This window comes from Rhea pennata, chromosome 3 (assembly GCF_028389875.1).
Source record: "Rhea pennata isolate bPtePen1 chromosome 3, bPtePen1.pri, whole genome shotgun sequence".
Classification (NCBI taxonomy): domain Eukaryota; kingdom Metazoa; phylum Chordata; class Aves; order Rheiformes; family Rheidae; genus Rhea; species Rhea pennata.
In genome coordinates, this window is record NC_084665.1 from 80,935,172 (window position 1) to 80,945,250 (window position 10,079).

Below are 10,079 nucleotides of genomic sequence, written 5' to 3' on the forward strand. Positions count from 1 at the left end.
TGTGGCCATATGAATCCATATCCAGACATTTTCCCCAAACAGCCTCTTAGGTGACCTCCTACTGACTTCTGGCACTTGATGGCATGTGTTGTCCACTACAGAACAAGGATGTAGCACATCGTTCCACTGTTTATGGTCATGTCTGTTAAGTGGCTGGCTCACATCAATGCTAAGCACCTGTTATTGAAGTAGAATGGTGTAAGGTCAAGGTTCCAAGAGGATTTGCAGTATCCTGCAGTGCAGTGCCACTCCATCGAGCACCTGTCTGTGAGTAGGCACTTCATGACGCTGAGTGAGGTTGCTGCGCTGCGTGAGGTTGCATGGAGAAAGGTGAGCACCGGAGAATGAATTTGCAACACCAAGCAGGACATCTTCAAATCTAGGAAGTGCTAAAGAAAGAGGTGTCAGGAATGTCTTTCTCTTGCTTGGACTTTGGCACCTTTGTGAGGCTGAGCTTCAGAGCCTCAAACATCTTTCTGTAATCAAGGTAGCAACTTTATGCCATATATCTCCTCAAGCTTGGATGAAGAAGAAAGTACCTGCGCTCACCCTGGGCATAGTGTATAGTCCCTTCATCCAGGAAGTGGGAAATCTGAGTTGTATCCTCAGCCTCAGAGGGCTTGACTACACCATTCCCAGATCCCAAAAGAGTCCTTAAACTACTAGGAAATTGGTACTTCTGCAAAAGAAAAAAAAATGCATTCTTCCTGCTGGAGATGAGTCAGGCAGAACCGGGACAGGTCATGTCAAAGGTCTAAAAGGAGAGGAAGTAAGAATGGACCTGATGCTCTATTCTCCTGACAAGGGTCCACAGCGGGGCAGATGGCCTATTCCCATCCGCTCAAAGTGCCTTGGGCACTGGGACATCCAGCAGGAAAGCCCCAGGTAGCGAGAGTTCACTGAGAGTGTTCTCTGTTCAGAGAACAGACTCCAAGGGTGAAGTATTTTGGTTGCAAACACTGTGGTGGGTTATGTTTTCTTTTTCCAAGTAAAATCTGTTTTCAGTTAATGTTGCATTAAAATCCTGAAATAAGCTGTAAATTTGTGGGGTTTATTATACTTAGGCCAGCAAGTATGTAATACATAGACAGAAAGGGAGGGAGATGATATATTATATATTTATATACTCAGCCCTTTTGTTGACAAAGCAATTTTATCATCAAAAAGAACTGTCATGTCTTGTAACCTTAATGACTTTTCCATGTATACAGTAGGGTGACAAGAAACACACAGGAAGCCCTGACTGTAGTTTTCTATATATTTCTACATATTTTTCTTTTTATCTTTTCACATCTTGTTTTTTACCAAAAGCCAAAAACTGAAATGAAGTCTTCAGTTGTTTTCAACCATATTTTCCTTATTCAAATTTTCTTTTTCTTTTTGTATTTGAAAAGTAACATGAAAAAGGGCCATGAATGTATAAAAATAGTCAAGGTCAAATGGAATTACTCTCTGTGAACAAAGGCATGAATGGAAAAGAGGGACCCATGCCTCTCTTCCACCTGATGTGCCTATTGCTGGAAGCACAGCTCAGTCGCAGTGGGAAGGATGCTTACACCACAAGCTGGCAATGGCAACAGAGAAAAGACTGTGTCACTGCTTTGATTAGGAAACATAGCAAGTTTCATTCATGCCTATATAGGCTAGCTAGCACTCCTTCGTTTGCTGCAGCTCCAAGCTGTACGGTACATTCCAAACACAGCTCCAAAAATATCTGCAGAAGACAAAGGGACACTTCTTTCATGTGTGTGAGTGATACTGCTGCCAAGCTCTGATTCAACAGTAATGCATGCACTCTTCTGAGAACTGAAGACTATTTTTTTCTATTTCAGGATGCTGCATTAATTTATTATAGCGTATGAATCATATGACACCAATATTTACTTGAAATGCAAGACTGGGTCGGAGAGCTTCTAAATGCATTCAGCAGTCTTTTCTCTGTTCAGTGTTTGTCCCTCTGAACATTTTTTCCAATATTTATACTTTACTGAATCACAGTATTCAGTATAACAATGTACTCTGAGTTAACTTTGAACATAGCTTTTGCCGTTACCAGAAAATATACTGGCCACCATAGCAGAGCGTCCAAATGATGAAATAAAAACCTAGAAGCTTTCAAGTGTTCCCAAACTAAATTCATGAAGCCTCATATTAAAATAAGGACATATGGCTCTGTTCACTAGGCATTCTTTTACCTTCATTATAACTACATAGCCTTTAAGAAAGAAGGCCTCTTGAGCTCTTCTTAAAGAGAATCAATAACAGGTACTAATTTCAGCATTTCTGTATTTTGTTCTCTTATAGCAATTTAAAAAATGTAAGCATTAACTGAACTGTAGTTCTTCAAGAAGTCCTGAATCTCCAGTGTTTTATCTATTATCCTGAACAACATGAGTGATATATTAAGTAGAGGGGAGTGACAGAGTTTGCCAGCATTCCCATTTGTAGAAAGCAAGAGGAAACCTAATCCTAAAAGGATCCTGGCAATGCTGGTTGCCAGACATTTTAATTTTCAAGGAAGGGAGAACTACTGGGTGTTATATTGCATATGCCTGCATGCTGCTGGTTACAGAGTAACACATGAGAGAAAATCCATTTATCAAGACCCTGGCTGCATGTTAGTTTGCCCCAAAAGTAAATACATGGCCACTTCTCTGTCCTCTCTGTGCAAGTTTATGAAATAACAATACTGTTTACCCATCTGCACAAGACTCAGCATGTTATATGACCCATGTTATGATATTAAAGTTAGTGCTGTGTCACTCGCATGCCTTTCAGTGCATTAAATGACACAGTGAAATGAAGCAGAAAGAATGATGTGACGTTTCTCAATAGGAAGCGTTTATCTCTGTTTCATCAGTGTTTAATTGACTTGCAAGCCACTCAGGACTCTAAAAACATTAAGTGAAGAGATCTTTAGCAGACAGTAACACTTAACATTAAGTGTCTTTAAGTACACTTGTTCCTAGTGTAAATGTTCATTAAATAGCACATTTTAAATACATATACTCTGAATATTAATATTTAAAGATTTCCTTCTTTACATAATGTGAAGGAAATTCATGCTTAGCATTCTAAAAATACTTATGGTGTTATATAGTGATATTTCTACTTGTCTGTATTACTTTGTCCTACTTGTCTGTATTACTATAATAAAATTGCATTTTATTCTAGTGCTTTGTAGAGTCTTACAGATAAATCACTAGAAGTTCATGACTGTCATAAGTGCTTTAAGTAGCATGGTTAATGTCTATCATATGCTGTTTGTTTTCTCATCCTTTCTCCAAGAGGGAGGCACACAGTGAAATGTTTGGTTTCGGTGCAGAGATCTGGCCTTTTTTTGTTTTCCATTTGTTTTTTAAATACACACACGGCCATGTAGGAATCTAAGGCTATCCCACAGACTGGGATACTGAGAACAGGCGCCTACTCTCTTGCATAACCCTATAAGGATGTCTAGCACATATATTCCACATGTCCCTGTGTACCACAAGTCACCAGCCCACCACAGAAAAAAGATTCTTGAAGAGTCTTATGAGACTATGTAGTGCCACAAGAAGGAAGCAAGAGAAATCAAGAGCATTGACAGTGTCCTGTGTATGTTTGTTACTTGACTTGCTCAGATGGTCCTAGAAAATGATGCATTTACCCCTAGGGAAGGAGGCCTCACTGCTTCCAAAACACACATGGTTCCTGCCAATATCACAGGAGGGAAAACATGTTCCTGATGCCAAATCTGGTGATTGGTTTAGGTACCCAAGACAGCAGATTGGAGCTCCAGCCCATCCTGCTTAATATCCTTGGACTGTGGACAGTGCTTAATGTTGCAGAGGAAAACAAAAAGAAATTATTTAGAAAACAAAACAAACAAGAAGCCAAGCTTAATATCCAGGAGAAGAGGAAAAATCTTTAGTCTCTGCAGGTGGCCTATCAGAACATGAAGCTTTACATTACTGCAGTAAAAATAAGATGCATCTCAGCTCATCAACAAAAGAGACCATGTCTACCATTAGTGCTGATCCAAAGGTCCAGAACTGAAACAGTCAAGGACTGCTGGCTCAAACATTAACCTGTAGTTCTAAATTCATTACTATCTTGTCATATAATCCCATCCATAAACTTATCTTAAAAATAATTTTGATTTGTTTCTCCTATATTTCCTTTAGGAAGGCCATTTCAGAACTCTATGTCAATGGTTGGAAAATGTTTTCTAATTTCTGGTCTAATTATAAGTGATGACAGTAGGGAAGGCAAGGTCCAAGGAACAGATCCTGATACATCGAGCTCTTGGAAGAGAAGTTGATAGTCATGCTTAGACTTCTCAGGCATTCTTTCGTGAGTCTGACTGTCTTCTGCAAAGACTACTACCCTTATTACATACAGTTTCACTACAGCAGAGGAAAGGTACTGCTGAAATGGTTGCTATAAAGCATTAGGAAGTTTATCAAGTGATGCACATAATTCTTTGCAGAAGCCACAAAAGAAATGGAGTTCAATATATTCAGGTAGCCTACATACTGCAGCGTCATGTACCTTCTGCAGTTTCTTCAGTGTTGAAGGCTCCATGCCCATGTCCATATTTCATGTAGCCCAGCAAGGGGATGTAAATAAGCAAAACCAGATCACTTTTACTGGGATGAGTTGGAAATTCTTCCCTGGCTACAGATGACAGACAGGCTGCTGCATTATCCAACAATATTTCTAGATCACAGACTGAATTATTAAAGCTACGGCTATAAACTCTTCAAAGTACTTTCCATCATCCAGTTGCACAATTCCTGTCTTGGTTTAAATTCAGATCAGTGGCTCTTTACTCAAAATTTGATCTTGCACAAAACATGGGCTGACCTAGAAGTAATAGTATAGGAGCAAAAGAAAGGTAGAAGTGGTGTAAAGACTGCGACTCACTCCAGGAAAAGATCACTTTAATTCATTGAGCTGAAATCCTACCACTTCTCTCAGGGGAGAGAACAACGCATTCATCATCATTTTTAAATGCTAAACACTTTTTTTTTTTGGGGGGGGGGGGCAGAAATGCATGTATATTCCTATACAAATGCCAGTTATTCACAGGAAGCTGAGAATTATCTGTAATTTCAACAGAGCACTTCAATTCCACATTTGGAAAGGCAGATCTTTCTGGATCTAAAGTATTAGTTTCAAGTAGATGAGCTTGTAAATGGCATAGAAATTCTCCAGACTTACAAGTAGGGTGTTTGGCATATAGTGATATCTCACTATGGTAAAGCCAAACGTCATCGGTGCTGACCAGCAAACTGTGCATTTGGTAAGGGCCAAGAATACCCATTGCCAGAGTGAGATCATGCGAATTTCAGTTCAGAGGAAGTGGAACTTTCTTTCACAAGTCAGTAAGGATATACCACATCTGTTAGTGTTGAGCTCAGATTTGCCCAGGGTGTTAGGAGCTTCAAGAGCAAATTTAAAGGACTCCAGCAGTGGGCAGCAAATGGGCTGCTGCTGCATATGCTGTTTGAAAAGGCAACTTGTATATGTATAGTACTTTTTACAAAGGTATTTATGGTTCAGAGCATTCCTTAAATATTAAGTCCTGAAGTAGACTGCAGGTACTCAAGGCTGAGAAAGATACTAGGATAAGATTGTGTGTCTTCAGTTTAGTGAATATAAGGGTGTTCCTAAACTGTAATGTAGCTTTAGCATACATTTTTGAGAGTTCATTGTGAATCATCTGTGTGTACACGCTTGCCTGCCTTCTTGAATTCATGAGCAGTGTTGTGGAAAGGTGCAGGAAAGTTTTTTAGAAGTAATCGTTGTCAGTGTTATAAATATTTTCCAACTATTATAAATATTTAAATTATTATTATTATTATTATTACTATTATTATTTTAAAATATATTTTTCACCTATTCTCCAAACACCTTAGTTTTGCATTGATCCTACTGCCTTTCTTAAATATAATCATAATAGCATCTCCTTTAAAAATCTGATTAAATATTTTGGCAGGTACTGGGAAAAATTAATGACAAAGTCTGTAAAATTCTGTGTACCACTCACCAGATTTATATAATGTTAATAGTCTTTACCTCCAAGATACATCTACTTGCTTAATAGATCTTTTCTTTTGTTTGCTTGCTTGGTTTTTTTTTTTTTTTTTTTTCAAATGTGAACTACTTTGAGGTAGTCATATGGTTCAGACATTGCAGATTTTTCCCTCTGTATCCAGCAATGTGATTAAGCAAAGCGATTAAGCAAACTGAGGGAGAGGTGTTATTATGCCATAGCCATTTCTGTGCGGTGATGTGACAGTGCACAAGGCACTCTCCCTTGCTTTATTGCCAGTCGAGACAAGGAACTCAAAGTCTTATCCCAACACGTATCTCTGTGCAGACAGCACTTCAATTTGCACAAGACTGTTGTTTGCCTAGGTGTCAAGGAGAGCTGACTAGTGGCAAACACCCTCCCAACAGCTGATGACCATTGCTGGCCTGCCTGCGAGAAAACCCAAGGGAAAAGGAGCCACGCGTGGCCCTGCAGCCCCAGGCAGAGCTCTCACAGTGGGACAGTCCCCTGTTTTTGGAAGGGAACTTGAGCAGCACTTTATGGCCTGAAAGCATGTAGCAAATTGCTTTTCTACACCAAGTTTCAGTTCCAGGTTAGTGACGCTTCTTAGTACAGTGTTTGTTTTCTAATACTTGTTATTTTACTGCTTAGACACAGGTACATGTGAACTGTCATCCTTTCAGCCATGTAGGTCCTTCCAAAATAATTTGCATGGTAAACAAACAGCTACTTTCTTGTTACTTTAAGCACCCCTTTTAACTTTCATTGACACCAAGACAAAACGGCTTCAAACAAAAAAATCCCACTAAAACAAACAAACGAATGAAGGGTCATGAATCATAAAAAAAAAAAAAAAAAAAAAAAAAAACAATGCTGCAGGTCTATTTTGGTAATTCTCTTGGCAGAGTAAAATGGAAGCTTCTGTTAAATGAACTGCTTCCAAGTTCCAAGGGAACAGGTCATAAATAGATTGTTCAGGAAATTCATAAAGTTCGGGTACGATTATGAGAAATTAGTTGATTAAAGGCAAATGTTTGAATTTACCCATCTGACCAAGTTAAAGCACAGAGGAGACTCCCCTCTCCCAAAGAGGACCAGCATGTTTCTGTTTGTTAACTCTTTCTGTTTTTTTCTATACTAAATCTCCATCCTTTCTTTAGAGGAGACTTCAGATTATCTGTGGAGCCAGGGATAGTCTTTGAGCAAAGCAAGGAGAGGACGTAGTACAATAAAGGACATAGAGGTCTCAGTGATGACAACAGGAAAAGCTCAAGAAGAGAGTGGTGCTGAAGGACGTGCGCCAGAGAGGGACCCGGAGCTGCGTGGGGGCCCCAGAGGCAAGAAGGCAAAGGAGCCCTGGAAGCAACTGTTATTTCAAGAGATGGCTCAGATAGGCAGAGAGCAGACTAGAGAGTGCGGCCGCTGACCTTTTGCGAGCCTCACGTTACAGCAGCCGGCAGTGGCAAACATCAGCAACACTGGTCCGTCTTCGGCAGCATGCTGAGCCCCCGCTTTGCTGCATCCCTGTGGTTCTGCTATCAGTTACAGGCAATACTTGTTCTCCTCAGTTTCTTACCTAAATCTCGTGCAAACCTCACAAATATTCCAGCAGGCTCCATTTGGCCAGCTTAGGGCTGGTACAAATTCGCCACCACGATATTGTGGGGAGAGTAGGCATACATGCCAGCCTGTCTTTAAACTTTGTGAAAGAAATCAAAACGGAACGCTGAAGTGTTTTCCGTTTTCCTTTTCTTTTCAAGGGGAAAATGTACACAGGAATGATTCCACCTCTGGGAAATAATTCAAAAGGAACAAAATTATAGGAGTAAGTCATTCTGTTCCTTTTTAAACCCTTTTTTTCTACTGACAAAAATAATTCTACAGCTTTCGTATTCTCTTTGAAAAATACGAAAGAGAACAGACATTTCTTGGTTGTTTTCCTATTTTAAATTTTATCTACATAAAAAGATTGGCTGTCTTCTGTCCACTTCTCCCTATATATGTAGCTTAAATTGGAATAGATGTAAAATGATTGGCATTGTAAAGATTTTTAGATTGTAACAAGAAAACGGCATCTTCAAACATGCTGTGTTATTAGTAGTAAAAAGTTTACATTAACAAGCATCCAAAGCATCCTAAAACATTTTAGAAAAAAGTCTAAAGCATACAGTGATATATTATTGACATCCAATCATTCTTCTGTTGAAACTCAGCATGCTGTTAGCAGCAACACTGCCCAGTGATTTAAGACAGGAAGTGAAATATATCTCATTTAATTGCAGGACGAATGCATGCAGCCAGCATAATGCTGAATTGGTATTTGGTCACGTCACACACTTAATAGTGGTGTTATTGTAACAAGCACTATGCAATTCTTCACAGCTCAAGCAGTCAACATTGTTTCACCTAAATGATGGCATCTTCAAGAGCACAGAACTACCCAAACCATCAGCTGGGACCCTGAGGCAGAGCTGCCTCAGAGGGGACATGCTAACCCGCTGTATTACCAACATCATTCCCTCCTCACTGTGAGTGCTTCCTGGACATCTTCTCCTCAAAACAGTGTCCTTGATTAAACTTGTTACTTTTGAGAACTGAAGAAGTGGTGAAAGCCTCCTTTAGAGAATTAGAGTTACTATCCATTCTGAGTTTGAGGCTGTTATGCTGATCCAGGCAGGCTGGCAAAACAAAATCAAAAGAGAAAACCAGTGAAAGTCATGCAACATTTCAGCAGAGATTTTATTGTAAGCTGGATAAACCCCTAAAACAACTTTCACTGAAGGCTATTTTATTTCCCAGAAAGTTTTTACAGTTTGCTTGCTTTAAATGTGGGATAAATAGCAAGTTAAATCTTGCAGCTGGACATGTTCAGACTCGCACGCAGCCGATCGTTTCCAGGGAAGACACAAACACAGGGAGACGCGCGCACACACCCCCGCCGCAGAAGGTTCCCCGTCCAGGAAGCGCAGCGCAAGCCCCTGTGTCCCGTATCAAAGAGCACATTGTGCGTGCTGTTTCACAGCTTTTTGTATCCTTTGACCAGCTTGTTGTCCCCGCGCTGCTTGCTGAGGTATGCGAAGAAGTACGGCATCCTCGTAACCTCCCCCCACCCCGTTTTGTGAGAGTAAGACAAGTTAATTGTGCTTGACGATATGGACGACCCTTTCAAGTCATGTAAAATGATACTGCCTGGCTTATCACGGCGAGATAACCATTAATATTACGTGTACCGTCTATGGGAAGAGAAAGGGTCTTGTTTGTTTTGCGTATTTTCAAAGGTAGGAAACAAAGTCTTCCACGGGGACGCCAGCACGCAGCAGACAGTGCAGCCATACAAATTGAAATTAAAAGACAGGAACCTGCAATAAAAATAGGTGAAAGACAGAAACTCGGTGCTTTGTTTACAGTGAAGCTAAGCCATTTCACTGAGGTGTGCAGCAATACAGAAATAGAGCAACTTCATATTTAACTCAAGCAGATCTCCTGGCCAGGGAGTTCCCCTCTTCGTCGGTTGCTATTTTTACTGAATGAAACCTTTAATTCTTACTCACTTTTGAGTTGGTCTATGTGTAACAAAATGTCTTGCAGCAATCAGCATCTCTCAGAATCTGGGCCAAAAATATTTTGTCCAAATAAGAACCAAGAGATGCAGAGACTGAAGCTTTTGCACTATTATAACATTAGCCATTACTCAATACTTAAATCTAACTGTAAACAACACATCTCAGTAATAGGATCTTTATTTGAAAGCCTGGGTACCACTCAGTTTATATTCACTAGTGAGGCAAGGGAGGACAAGGAAGAACTTAGACAGTGATGGGAAAAATTATGAGTTTAATTTTACCGTAGCAAAATATTTTATACCTACAGAACATGACTTTCAGCTTGATTCAGTCTTCTGAGATCACTGAACTTTGTACTTAGCCCTTAAACCGTTGATTCAAAAAACCAGCTCCCATAAAAGGCTGAATGTAAAACGCACCTATTTCTTTGTAACATCTGACATGTATAGCATTCTGAGGAATCACATTTTTTAAAT